General features: G+C 37.4%; 1 long non-coding RNA gene across 1 annotated transcript in view; it reads left to right on the forward strand.

Annotated features, from left to right (window-relative positions):
• Nucleotides 1-2,486, forward strand: part of LOC150080189 (uncharacterized) — a 53,864-nt gene extending 51,378 nt beyond the window's left edge. The window contains exons 2-3 of the long non-coding RNA XR_016547406.1: nt 502-591; nt 2,281-2,486. This is a non-coding gene — a long non-coding RNA (uncharacterized LOC150080189). The remainder of the gene's footprint in view (nt 1-501; nt 592-2,280) is intronic.
• The last annotated feature ends 12,038 nt before the right edge of the window (nt 2,487-14,524 follow it).

Raw genomic sequence — 14,524 nt, forward strand, 5'->3', positions numbered from 1 at the left:
GGTAGTAACAAATATTTGAATAAAAGGGATCACTATTACTTATCTTATCTTAATAAATATTACTTAAAACTTTTAGTTATAGACGAATACAAGACTCTACATTAATATACAAATTCATTAATGTGGACATATTTAAATAATTCCCTTCTTTCAAAAATAGCTTTCAGCGTCCTACACCTTGCAAAACGCTTTGTTCAACCACGTTTAAAATTAATTATATAATAAACTATGGCAGATTTTTATTTTCTCTGAATTACAAATATCCTTTTTGGTCACTACAAGTTGGATCCATTTTCAAACTTGGTCGTGTTATGGATCTGGCCGAACAAAAAGGAATAAAATGGTAAGTAACAAAATTAAACCGGACGAATTAAATCGTATCGTATCAAATTTTAAAAGTATTGATGTTTATTACTGAATGATAAATTACTATTTTATTCGAATATCTTAAGCACACGTGAACATGCAGATATTGAATTTATTTATTTATTTAATTTATAGTGACGAACCCCGAGATGAATGGGCTCGCGTTCGTGCAGTTATGCAAGCTTACGAAGACTGGCCAGACCAAAAATGAAATAAATCTTAAAGGTAAGTGACTCTGTATACAGCAAAGGTGTAGTTTACTTTGTCTGAGAAGTGCTGCTATATGCATCTGATCTTTTATTTTTTCTAGAACTTCTTTATAAAAAAACACGTTAAAAACATCTTTCTACAACAATTATTAGCCGAAGCAGTCAACAACTTTTCAAAATGAACTTTCCAGTCCACCTTTAGCATGCAGATTGATATAATGCAAGAGGAACAGCCGAGAACGAACAAACAACTCTTTTTACGCCCTCTCGTTAATTGTACTCAATGTTGGGCACCATTAGTATTAACCGGCCAAAACATAATTCATTTATGCGATCCGTTATCAATATCACCAAGAGAACTGATTACAGATTTGTCCTGTTCAGAGCAGGCAAATATTCCATGGAAATCTATTGCCAGATTTTCTGCTCACGTAGCATCTCCATGTCTAAAAGTATGCTGACACTTCTTAGTACAGTTCTTCTTATAAAACGCCTAACACTTTTTTAATGTATTGTTTTGGAGGAAGAGGATGACCAGTACACAAAAATTAAGGATTGCATGAACTAAAATAAACATTGACTGAATTAATAAAATCACAACAGAGTATGTATGAAAATTACATTGGACGGCCTACAGCCTGCTAACTTTAGTAAATAACTCCTGAGTAGGTCTTGAAGTCAATAGCGAAGTCTCCAAGCACCTGTCTGGGGTAAATATCTGTCCTGTGAACTTTATCATAGTAAGAACATACAGTGACTAGCAGGTAATAGCTCTGTCAATGCAGATGTTGTAACTGGAATCGTCCGTTGTTGGAAAGAGGAGACCTGGTTTCACTGCTCTATCGGAGGAAGTTTTACAGGAGCTTTCTGGTCGATAAAGAATCTCCCCAAAGTATATCATGGCTACAATATATTAACAGCAAAATAGTAGACCATAAACAGTCCCTCAAGGTTGGAAGTGAACTTCGACTTTGAGTCAGTGCTTCACCCCAAGTTTAGTACAAAAAGAAATGCTAAAAATTTATTATCATAGGTTATAAAAGTGATTTATCGAGCGATTCATTGAGCGCTTATTAATAGAATGGTCATATGCTTCGTTTTATCCGCACCCAGTCCTCCCTAGTAGTACAGAAGTTGCTGCTGTAGCGTTTTAGGTATTGTAGGGTTTTGGTGGACGAAAAACACGAGTTTCCAGGAAGAAAAATCATGCTTCCCCGCCTGAGACCTACTAACTCAGGCACATTGTGAAAAAGGCCCATAAAAATTCCTCGCGTCATTGAGGGATTCGAACTTAAGTCTTTTCCATGCGTTGTGGGGAGGATGATGATTATACCAATTTTGTAACTCATGAGGACAGTATAGAGGTAGCACCCATCACTAAAATGGATTCATCTGGATTTAGAACTTGTTGTTAAAGGGAAGAATTCATCAGTGTCTCTTCAATTCGGTTGTAGATGGCCAATCAGGTTGAAACGTAGTAGGCTTGGTAAACCTTATATAGCAAAACAATCTGGCTATAAGAGCTTATTGTATTTATACGTGCAAATTTAAGCGATAAACTTTTTAAAAACTAATAAGAAACTACTAATAAAATAATTTATTGATTTAGTCTTAGTGTGATTTGTACTGTATAAACTACAGATTAACAGAAACCCCCACTGTGATAAATTAAATTTGATGTTATATTTGTTTTATTTCGTTACAGATAAAGAAAATGGAGGACATTTTGCTCCACCGGTTAAAGAGCTTATAAACTTCTTTCCCCACGTTTTGTCTCCCTTTCCAAATTTTATGCCTGCAAAATTCAACTTGGCTTCTGTAAAATTTGTATTAAATCAGAAAAAAAATATATTTAAATAAAACTGATTGCTACCAAAGAACAATAAATTTTCCAAGCATTTCTGTTGTTAATTATATCTCTCATTTCTTCACAAATTATTTGAGCTGCAGAAACAGAAAAGGGGAAACTTTTATAAAATTAATCTAAATGGAAATACAATACAGAGAGAGAAATCTTTTTGGATTATTGGGATGCCATGTCAATGCAATATTTAATTTATAAATTGGTACATAAACAATGAACTTCTGGAACGTAAGAGATATATTGTATTTCTCTTTGTGATATAACAAGCTGACAAGTACACACATACATACAAAAAAGATGAAATTACTTGCATACACTCTTAATTTCTAGACTTGTCATGCGATTATTTTTTTTTGTTTTAATAACTCTCTAAGAATCACCGTTTGTCTTTAGATGGCATCAAAAAAGCTATCGAGATATCACTACATCAACTGAGCACGAAATCGTGTTGCCCTCTCCTAATTGCTTACTGATAGTAAAAGTGTAAAACAGGCTGAAGATTTTTACACAGTGTAGAATTAAATATGAGGCTTTCACTAACTATAATTTGTATTTGCAATGGTAGTGTGGTTATTTTAAATTTAATGCATGAGAAGTTTCTTAAATCATCCATGATTATTGCACATAGAAATAAAATTGGTTAATGAAATACTTCAAGGCGACTATTAGAATAATTTTTTGGAACTTCAGAGTCACTGAGACAAAAAACAAAGTCTGTCATATTAGGGCCCCCAACCTACAGTTTCATCTATTAATGTGTACGTTGCTTGTGTTCTCTGGTAGATTAGCCTGTTTTGCTAGACGAAAAATCCGAGTATAAAGAATTCTTCAGAATATTCTTCTACCTTTCTATTAAATTTATTAACAAATTTCAAAGAAATTCAAACTTCTTTACTCTTTAATTTTTGGGTGAGGCAAACAGTTTTATTCATAGTACGTTCATACAAGATGATTGTCCGTATGGTATTTTTTCGGGGCTTACCACACGGAGCTTAGAGGGGAACAGGCATTCTGTGTGTCATCAGACACTCAGTCTAAAACACTGATGGATCCAATATCTTTCTATTTTAAAAAAATTTAGAAGTCCGATTTTCCTGCCGCCCTAAAATCCACTCATGCACACCTTCTCATTGGTAAGCCCTGTTACGTCACTTTGGTGGCAACGAACGTGTAGAGTGGTTCCCTTCAAGAGGCCTGATCAGCGTGCAGAGGAAAAGACAAAACCCTCCAGCACTTTATTAAATATGACAACAGAACGAAACAAATGGCCTTCAGTCCCCATGGCTTTCATTCTCCCTCTTACGGCAGCGAGAGGATCAGAGTGGAAGCAGAGGGCGCAAAGAATCTCTGGGTACGACCAGGCTGCCATGCAAGGAAACTGAACTTAGCCTGTTACAATGTAAACTGGCCAGCACACATAGGTGTGCTGGCCAGTTTACCAACTTCCAGTCAGCACACGCACGGGGCCACCTCCTCTCAACCGCCCGAACCTTGCTAACTCGCGCCTGGACACACTCCAGCTCTGCAGATGAAAGGCGCAAAGAGATCACCAGAGTCAAAGTAGACCTTACGAGGTGTGGCTACCCCATCGATGTCCTTAACAGATGTGATCTACAAGCACGCGACAACGTGACGACCAACAGCAACGCCAACAGTGACGAGTCTTCCACGAGGGCATTCATCCCATACTACCCCAACCTGTCACAGCAGATCGGTAGAATCCTAAGATCGCATGGGGTAAAGTGCATCCAACTCCCAGGCAAGAAACTGCGTTCTCTCCTTTCCAACATAAAAACACCTGTCCCCACCCTTCTACAGAGTGGTGTGGTCTATCGCATCTCTTGCCGTGACTACACGAGCTGCTACTTTGGAGAGACTGGACGTCGTCTCGAGAAACGCCTCTCAGAACATAAAAGGGCGATCCGTTTGGCGGATGTAGAACACTCAGCTATTGCCGAGCATGTCTGGACAACCCACCACGACATCGACCCACACCGCGATGTCGTAGTTGTAGACAAGTCCCACCATTACCTAAGGCGCACCTGGTTGGAATCGTTAAGTATAAAATGCTCGGATACCTCGTTGAACAGGAACAGTGGTTGTCAACTTAACTCCATCACAGAAGCAGTAATTCTGTCCATAGACAAACGCTGGCCACGTCACCACCATACGTCACAGCCACAAACATCAACAAACAATTAACCACGTGCCTCACGCACCATCCTGGCAGTGCATCTCTATCCCAACTGCCATTCGAAGTATTTTAATCTGATGAAGGCTGCCACCCAGCCGAAAGCTAATTCATTTATCATAGTTTTAATGCTCTGTGTAACAAAAATAAAATAAATTATGAATCCAGAGCACGCAGGTGTGTTTTATTATGTACGTATTAACATATTAATGCTGATATATAAACATTTTTCTTTATCCAAGAAATTGATTTTTGTTTGTAATTTGGGTGAGACAGAAGTGTTCTCCTAACATTATTCTTCAAAGAAAGTGTAAGTCTGATTGATACACTAATGAAATTTAAAAAAAAGGAAGAGAACAGCAAAATAAAAATAATTATTCATAGTTTTAAAATAATTTCAGTCATCATCTAAATGAACGCTTTCGAAATTAAAGTAGGAGAAACGTACACTGCCCTACCATTAATATCCGGACACCCACCATGGATTGGGAAACAGGTCCTATGCACGAAACACGTCACAGAACCTGATATAAATATGCACACTGGGCTTCGAGCAGACAATTGCAAAAGTGAGCTCGCAAGATGACACGTTTAACGGTATTACCTCAATAGTTCAACAGAATTGATCACCTCAACAAATGCTAGACGCCGATTAACATGGTGAAAGGAGCGCGAATCCTGGACTGTAGAGCAGTGTAAAACAGTCCTATGGACAGAGGAGTCGAAGTTCGCCCTCTACCAGTCTGATGATCGTTCCTGGGTGTGGGGAATGCCAGGGGAACAGTTTCTTTCTGATTGTATCATCCCAACAATGAAGTTTGGTGGAGGCAATGTCATGGTATGGGGCTCCTTTCATGGTTTGGCTTGGGCCCGTTAATCGTTATCGACAAAATCATTAATGCTGTGCAATACCAGGACAGGCTGGACAATTATTTACTTATAACATTATGGCAATACTATGTATCAGCAAGACAACGCGCCATGCCATACTGCTCGGGTCTTAACAGAGTGGTTTGAGGACATGGATGTGGAAAAGTTGGATTAGCCAGCCCAGAGTACTGATCTGAACCCTATCGAGCATCTTTGGGATGTGTTGGATTGTCGGGTACGTGCACGTCGAGACTGCCCAAAAAACAAGGCCCAACTGGTCGATGCGTTAAAGGCCGAGTGGAGGAACATATCACCTGACATTTATAAAAAGCTGATTGAGAGTATGCTGCGAAGGCCGTCATAAAAGCCAAAGGTTTCAGCACAAAATATTAAATGACACAATAAAAGCACTTTTTTCGTCTAAAGGCAAGTGTCCGGATATTAATGGTAGGGCAATGTATATGTGAATTTTCCACTTCTTTCTAGTCGGTCCTCACATAGTAGTTTCACCAGTTCTCACTCGTTTGAAGAGATCTAGGTTCGATTCCTAATGATGATTGGAGAAATTTCTAAAGTCCTCTTCAATCGAGGTTGTAGAATAGGGTTACCCGTGGTTTATTAAGGGCTTTTCTTTTCATTCTGCGCAAAATGCAAATGAACCCCTCGAACACACTTCGACAGAAAATACACTTATACAGATATACAGTAAGTTATGCTTGTGAGCCGTTAACGTAACAAGATGGTCCTTTCTAGTCGCTTCTGTTCTTCAAAAAAAGTAGCATTTTCATATCTGCAAATCGTTCCAACGAAATACATGCAGCTTATTTCGTTGGAATCATAAAGATTTAAACATTTATCTCTTTGTCATTTACGCATCTTTGAAACACAATGTTTTTTGGTTACTGCTATTTAACAGTTACGTGTACGTGCTTTAGTTTCTTCATATTTAGTTTCTTCTTGAGATTGACAATATTTCAGTTTAGCAGATTATGAAGTGATCAGAATGTACAACCGAAAATAGAAATACATTACAAATTATAGGGGGAAATCAAATTACATAAAAAATATTTCTACCGATGTCATTTTTAAAATTATTAGGAGAAATGATTCTTTTTTACCATTGTTTCTGTTATTAAAGCAATATTGACCCAATAATGTTTTGCTCTTTGAGGCTGTAGAATTTAATATTTTAACGATAAGGGAACAAAATGTCACGCATTTGAATCAACCCCCTCCCTTAATCATATTCATTAAAGCCAGATTAAGGAGGATTAGTAAATCAATGTTTCATTAGCGAAACAATTTGTGCTTCACAAAAATTGCAAGCCAACTTTAGCCCATTTAAAACGCAGCTCTTTTTCAATGATCCAGAACCCATCTATTAAGGAATTATTAAACTGTATATGGAAGAGAATTCTACTGCCATTTCATTCTCATTCCAGACCTTTATTGAAATTATCACATTTTTTATTGCCAGGTTATAAAGAATCCCTATAAATAAACTGATTTTTTAGAAGGATGGATCTCTACAGTACATTCCAATAACGTGTTATTTTAGAACCATCGCCGTGGAAGTCTGTACTTATGAACAGTTTAAAATAAACATTTTTCCGATAGAGAAAGAATGTGTATATTTATACAGTACAAAAACATTTCAGGAAGATACTGTTGGAATATTTTTGAAAAAAAATATTGTTTATAAAATCCGAAATCATTTCAAGAATGGAACAACTTCAACAACGAATTTCAAACAGTGTTTATGAAACTGTAATGGCCCAGCAATCAATGGACACCATCTCTACCAGAAATCTGTGGGAAGAACTTCCCTTAACGGTGAATGAACTTTTAAATCAGAGACGGGATGTTGAAGAGTGTATTCGAAATACTTTGGATATCTATTATAGATGTAAGAATGAAATTGGAACTATTCGTGTTGCATTTTGGATAAATCCGGAAAAACGTGAACTTTTAAAGACAGTCAGTTATTCTTTAGGTAAAGTCTGCTTTTGGAACAATATCAGCGACATGGCACTTTTAATCGAAGTTCTAATATGCATGTGGGAATGTGATGGTTGTTGGGAACTACGAGAACAAGAAGACCTTTTTCCCGCACGAATAAGACAGTTATGGGCATGGCCAGGACACGATGACCCTACTATCAGAACTTCACGGGATACCCCTCTGTCTTATTTTCTTCGTGTATCCAATTTAAATAAGTTACTAATCAATAATTCCAGGTTTGTTGATATCATGTGCTTTGAGAACTCCATTTTCTATTTCAATCAAACTCCATCTCGTACACTGCTGTTAATGCTAAGATACGGAGCTGCTATAATAAAAGACGAATTAAATTATCAATATGACCAAGAAGAAATCCGTATCTGTAAATTCATTTTGTTATGCTTCGAAAATATAATTGTGAATCACCTGAACGACGCTGACATAGACGAAATAGATCACTTTCAGGACAGAGTCAAATGTACTGAGTTCGTGCTTCGAAGTGCCCCTCAACTTTCACTACCCTCGTTACAAAGAGCCAGTAATGCGGAGATTAATTTCTTTAGACGTATACAATTCCCTGTTTGGGATTGCTCGGCAAGACAAATCCTTAATTTGATTTCCCCCTGGTTGCCATTGTTGAAACAAAGGTGCTTGAATCCATCCGAGCTCACCCATCAGTGTCGCTGCAAAATTAGAGGCTGTCTATATCAAAACTGGCAGCTTCCAGATGGTATCCAGAGGCTACCCATCCCTCTGTATCTTAAAAGATATATTGACCTTCTAGAGGACTAAAGATCATAGGTGATCAGTGTGCGTGAAGCTGAATGATGGATTTGTATCCGGTATCTGATACTTGTGTTTATGTCAGTTTTTAATCACTTAATAAAGTAACAAAACTAATATTTCGAAACGTTTTCCTTTTTATAAGCAGAATTCTGCAGTATCCAAACGCTCATATCGTGCCTGTGAAAGCGTGCATTTTTAGACAACTCAAACGATGTCTGAATATTCACGTGTATCAAAATCGCATATCTAAGGTCCCTCCCCATCAAGCATCAGAATCAAAAGATTTATATATTGTATGGCATAGGACAATTCTCTCTGCCATAGAGCGCAATAAATCATGATTTTTCTTGACAACATAATCCGTATTAAGAAACTAATTCCTCTAAGTAGTCCCTGTGTTCAGACATTATTATATGGACACATACTTGACAGGATGAATCAAAGGGTGGTTCACACTTTTCGCGGTGCCATTTCCGTTTTCTTTCAATTATTATAAACATAATAATATATAGGTACTAACGAAGATTATTAATTTTCAGAAAACTGGTGCAAAACATCTCAGTAAAATATAACACAAAATTTCTCAAAAAATATTTTCGTTCTTTTAATTATTTCAGTTAGTCGTTTTTTGGACTACCTTGTTGATTTTCTTATTTTATTCTTTTGCAATTTTTCGAAACTTTTTTAAGTGGTTAACGTACGAGAGCATTCTTTTAAGACTGTAATATTAAAATTATCAGGCTTTAAGAATTTGTAGATCGTAAATTAAGAATTCTCACTGTTTTCCACTAAAAACACTCATCGATTATATTTTGTATATTTATATGTACCTCGATAAAATGGGAACAAAAGCACCAATTATTGTAAATATAAAGAGTTAATATTCATTTATAAAAAATATATTTATATAAACAAATGTCACAGTAGGATAATTTATTTAGTTAAGCTCAGTAGTGTAGCTACCGTTTTCGGGCCCGGGGGCAAAGAACATGTTCGGGCCCCTACTTAATTAATGAAAATTGCAAAAACAGGAGACAGCCAAAGACGCCGGGACCCTAAAGGGCCAGGGCCCGGAGGCAATTGCCTTGCCTGCCTACATGGTAGCTACGCCACTGGTTAAGCTCTATAAAAAACGCCTTTTGTGGATGTGTTATCTTGGCCTCTAAAATGGTGTGACCTTCATGGTTACTACAGTAGAAGACAGATTTTGTTTCGCTGCAATAATCTCCTCTATGATTGCAAATGTCTGGTAAACTTCTGCACATTTGGCGAGGCTTCAGATAGTGCTAACCTTCGTTTTCCCTGCGAATTTTGAAGCCCGTATCACAGTAACTTCTGATCCATATATTTCTACCGTTGATGTCTACTGTTCGTTGTCTGTGAGGGAACAGTTGCATTATGGCATGTCGGAGTTTCTGTTGTGGCACTCATAATAAACAACAACTATTCATGGGACACCTTCATTGTGAGGTTGGCAAAGTCATCGTGCACAGTTAGGGAACAAGTAGATATTATCGAATTGTTGACGAGACATGCCAGTGTTCCTGCAAGACGCTAATTTCTTTGTTCAACAGATCTTTTTTGATGAGAAGATAACAAATTGGCAGTGTACGTACGTCGAAACAAGATAGATATTTTTGACGTTGAATAAATGCATTTCTATATCAGAAATATGCAATAATATATCAGAAATATATGCCCTCCATACACTGATGCCCCACGGCCTTACTGATCTCAATCTAAATAATCTTATTTCCACTAGAGATATCACAAATATTACAAACGTATTGCATTGTGATTGACTCTAAGCAGCGCGTGATCAAGATGTGGCTGGAACGTTATGGTGTTCTTGTTATCTTTTACAGAATAGGGAGGACAATAGTCTTATGATGTCCTCCGTATTGAGTCCACCCTGCGTATTGAAGCCACGCTGCAGAACCTACATGATTTAGTCATCAGAACAAAGCACTGTACTTTCCTTTGAGAGGTTGGTTTGTTGTTGTTGTAGGGTTTTTAGGCCCTTTAGATTATATTGCGCCGCATATAATATGTCTATAAATTACGTGTGTTTATGAGATCGAGTTTCCTGGAGTAAAAACCATGCTACTCTGCCTGAGACCGGCTAACTCAACCACGTTGTAAAAAAGGCTTAAAAATTCTTCTCGTAATTGACGGGATTCGAATCAGGTCTTTTCTACGCGGTAGGAAAAGAATGGTGATTATACCAACTATCCACGAGGGCCTTCGAGAGGTATTTTGTTGTGGTACCCGAGAAAGAAGTCAGTCTCAGGAAAATCGAGTTTTTAATTCGGCAAACATGAAAACCAACTGTATAAATACTCAATATTTACAGTTTTTTCATGACTTTATTTACGCCTATATTTCATATTTATTTAAATATGATTAGTTTTTCACGCATCAATAAAGATCCCATAACATATTTCCTTCACTTACGAGATTCGGCATTTTCTATAACGGCCATTTCCTTTCCTTTTCTTTTCTCTAGAGATATTGATGGGCGGTCCATGACCTAAGCGAATTAGGTCATGGACCTCCCTGAAACTGGTCAGCACCTGAAATCATCGTTCATCCTCAAACAAACGTAAATTTAACGTATCATGTAAAGTTTACTGTATTCGGCAATGATGAATTATTTTATACAACTGTCTTCAACCAAATACTCAAACAATCTTGATCAAAAATCATTAGAATTTTTAAGATAAACCCAACAACATAGATGAGGAAATTATTACTGTCCAGTATTTCGAATACGATTTGGTTGCAATAATTTTCTCATACCTATAGATATCAAGAAATATGCGCATACTGGCACCAAAGAATCCTAGTTCTTTTTCTCCAATGCTCAGTCTTAATGCACAACGATGGGTGCAATAATATTATTCATGGAAGAACTGGTCTTTGAAAATAAGGAAATGGATTTTCTGGAATCATGAGTGTCGATAAGTTGTTTTTTTTACCAAACAGCGATGTTTTTATTGATGGTTGGTGAAGCCACCAACTGCAACAATAATTCTAACAGAATGTGAAGCAGAAACTATAAATGGCGGTGGTAACAGTGTGATGGTTTAGACATGCTGTTCATAGTATACAGTTTGGTGCTGCAACGTTGCAGATGGAGCAACGTTGTAGTACTCTATCAGCCAATCATAACACGCTAATTCAAGGTTTTGGCAAAAGGCTTCATTTTTTTCAAATTAAAATTGCCTAATTAACAAAAATCTTGGTGACAGCTTGGTTTAGGGAACAACCTATAATATGATGCGTAGTAGTGTGATCTTGTCATGTCAAATTACGTCAAATTATGAAAAACAGGATGACTTACTCCTTCCATCTTATGTTTTTGTTGCGGGCAGAATTTCAAATTCTAGCAGTGGCCTTATTGTTCACAGCAGAACGAAATTCGCTTTACCGTGAGTTACCATCCATTCAGAAGCATCATGCTGGCAAACCTCCACTCCCATCATAGATGACCAGTACTACAAATAACTCTCCACATTTTTACAGGCAGCGTTCCCACATAGAAGGTCTCTTCTTTCTAGAAACTGAAACGGTCAAACAAAAAAAAAAAAAAAAAAAAACTGCAACACAAGCCAACAGCGCTCCACCTCAGAGGTCCCACTACGACCTAAATCACAATATCACCTTACCAACGGACTTACTCCCGTCTTCCTGATAAACCGGAAATGAAACCTGTGCAGGTGTCCTCTTCAGAGCGCCCTGTCAAGGTTTCTTTGCATTTGTTGGTCAGTTGCAGCTGACATCTGACTTGCCATATGTGGGCTTTTCACTTTTCAGCTCATTGGTTTAATTTATTCAGACCTTACTGGAGTAGCATACCTTGATTACTGCCATTAACTCTGCCATATATTACCATCAAACTTGATATCAGTTCATAAATGTTATTAATAAATATTGAACACAGTAAGGAGGCCTACCCGGAACTTGAGGACTCCATTAGCAGCACTGGTACATGAACAGCAGTGGCCATTAATAATCACTCTTTCACCTGCAATTCAACAATTCCTTCATCAATAGCAGTAAGTTTCCCTTAACTTTCCCGATGAAACGTTTCTCGACTGTAGCTAGTTCAGAAATCCTCTTTCCCGTTGATGCAACACTCTGCCTTTAGTACGAATATCATACCTGCTGTTATACATTTCCGTACTATCTGGGCGATTCTTCAGTAAATTTGGATGCAATTTTTGCTCGATAATACCATTTGATGTGAGAGATCTTTTATTGTCAAAATACGTAATCTTCTTGGTTTTCGAAGTATTGAGAAGCTCCCAAATCTGTGGTACGCGAAGTGTCACGCTTTGCTTCCACTTCTCCTAGTTCAAATTCTCTGACTTCGTTTTCCCGTGGTATTTCGACTGTAAGCAGGTTGTGTTTTCTAATGAGTCCACATTCCACGTTGAGGAATGGTGAATAGGTATAATGTTAGAATTAAGGGCTCGGAAAACTCGCATTGAGTACGGCAATTGGAACGGAACAGCGAAAAGGCTAATGTTTGGTGTGTCCTTCTTCATAATTGCGCAATTAGCCCTTTTTTTTCACAGATAGAATAAAAATGAGAATTCTATTCACTGCAGTTTCGTGTATTTTTTCTTTTTGTAATGAATTTATGAAGTTGTCTAAGTCATTTTCGGACACCTGTATTATTAGCACTAAAAGCATAGAAAAGACTAAGAAACTCCCGTAATTGGCCCTTTATTTTTTTAACCTACATTCTGTGAATGCAACTACTTACTTGGATATGCTTCGAGATATACGCTGTGCGACAAATGGCATAACTTCAACTTATTGTCCTTTTCCAGCAAGATGGTATCTCTCTATATTGAGTTTTGGCAGTGCGAAATTCTCTTGATAGGTATTTTCCAGGCCGTGGATTGTCCATGATATTCCCATACTATGGCCAGAACGTTTACAGGACATTACCCCACTAGACGCTTTTCTGTTTGGCTATATGAAACATATGGCCTACAGAACGAGGTTACTCAACGTTGTGGAACTGCTCACGATATTCGAAGCCGCTACAGCGAATATTGTTCCCAGCATGCTGGCACGTACTTCGATGGAGATCGTGTATCAACTAGAATTGTTCATGTTACAAAATCAGTCGTGGTTGTTCACATGGTTCGGTGTTAGGTTCACTTCTCTGGAACTCTGTCCTAGATGAACGGCTCTTTGGGATTCATAACGTCTCTAAATTGGCATACGCCGATGATCTCACGCTAATTGTACAAGGATCTTCTCATTCCTGAATTGAATCGGATTCAAATGCTATTATAACCGAGTTATCTCAATAGGGCACTATCAACAAGTTGTGTATATCATTAACCAGGCCCACATGATGATGATGCTAAACTGATCGTTTGATCCTTCCCAGCTTCCGTGGTTAAACTTTCAGATAAGTCATTGTCATTGGTGGCCTTTCATAAATTTCTCGCTATAATCATTAACGCTAAATACTGTTTTATTAAACATTTTGCGTATCTTCGTGAAAAAAATCAAAAATTATACATCCAGGCTGATTCGAATTTCAAAACAATCTTGGGGTTTGAAATTCATTCTCTGCATCTTTTATGTATAAAGTTGTATTCGCCCCCATTTGTATCTATGATGCTTGCACCTGTTTTGGGTATTCCCAAAAAGTCAGTTTGCGGTATAAGCTATCTTCTATTCAGCAGTGTATGCTTATAAAAATGTTTTGCCTGGAAAACTGTATCAAGACCAGCTCTGCAGGTCCATAATGGTTGTTTGCTCCTTGATTTACTGCTTATTTTCCGTGGTATTAGTTTTCATATTAGATATTGGACTTCTTTTGAATTTTTGGGTTTTGAATTTAATACTGCCACTGATCCAAAGGGTGGAAGTCACGTTGATGGGAGTTTTTGATTCGTTGGTGACATAACTGGAACAGTTTTTAGAGAACAGTTTGTCTCAAGGATTAAATAGCTTAGCCAAGTGGGCTACTTTGCATAAACTAATAATTTTCAGAACTAAAACAGTAATGATTCTTCTTAAACGGAAGTTAAATTATCAGCGTCTCCCTAAGGCATTAATAAATGGTGTGCAGATTCACTTGGTAGCAGAGGTTAAGTACTTGGGTTTAAGAATAGACGACAGGCTTTCATTTTTGCTACACTTAAATCATTTACAATTTACACGATAAAGTTAAAAGGTAAACCTTTTAACTTTATCGTGTATAATCAG

The sequence above is a fragment of the Mastigoproctus giganteus genome, chromosome 9 (genome assembly GCF_048544385.1).
Source record: "Mastigoproctus giganteus isolate SK-2022 chromosome 9, ASM4854438v1, whole genome shotgun sequence".
NCBI lineage: Eukaryota > Metazoa > Arthropoda > Arachnida > Uropygi > Thelyphonidae > Mastigoproctus > Mastigoproctus giganteus.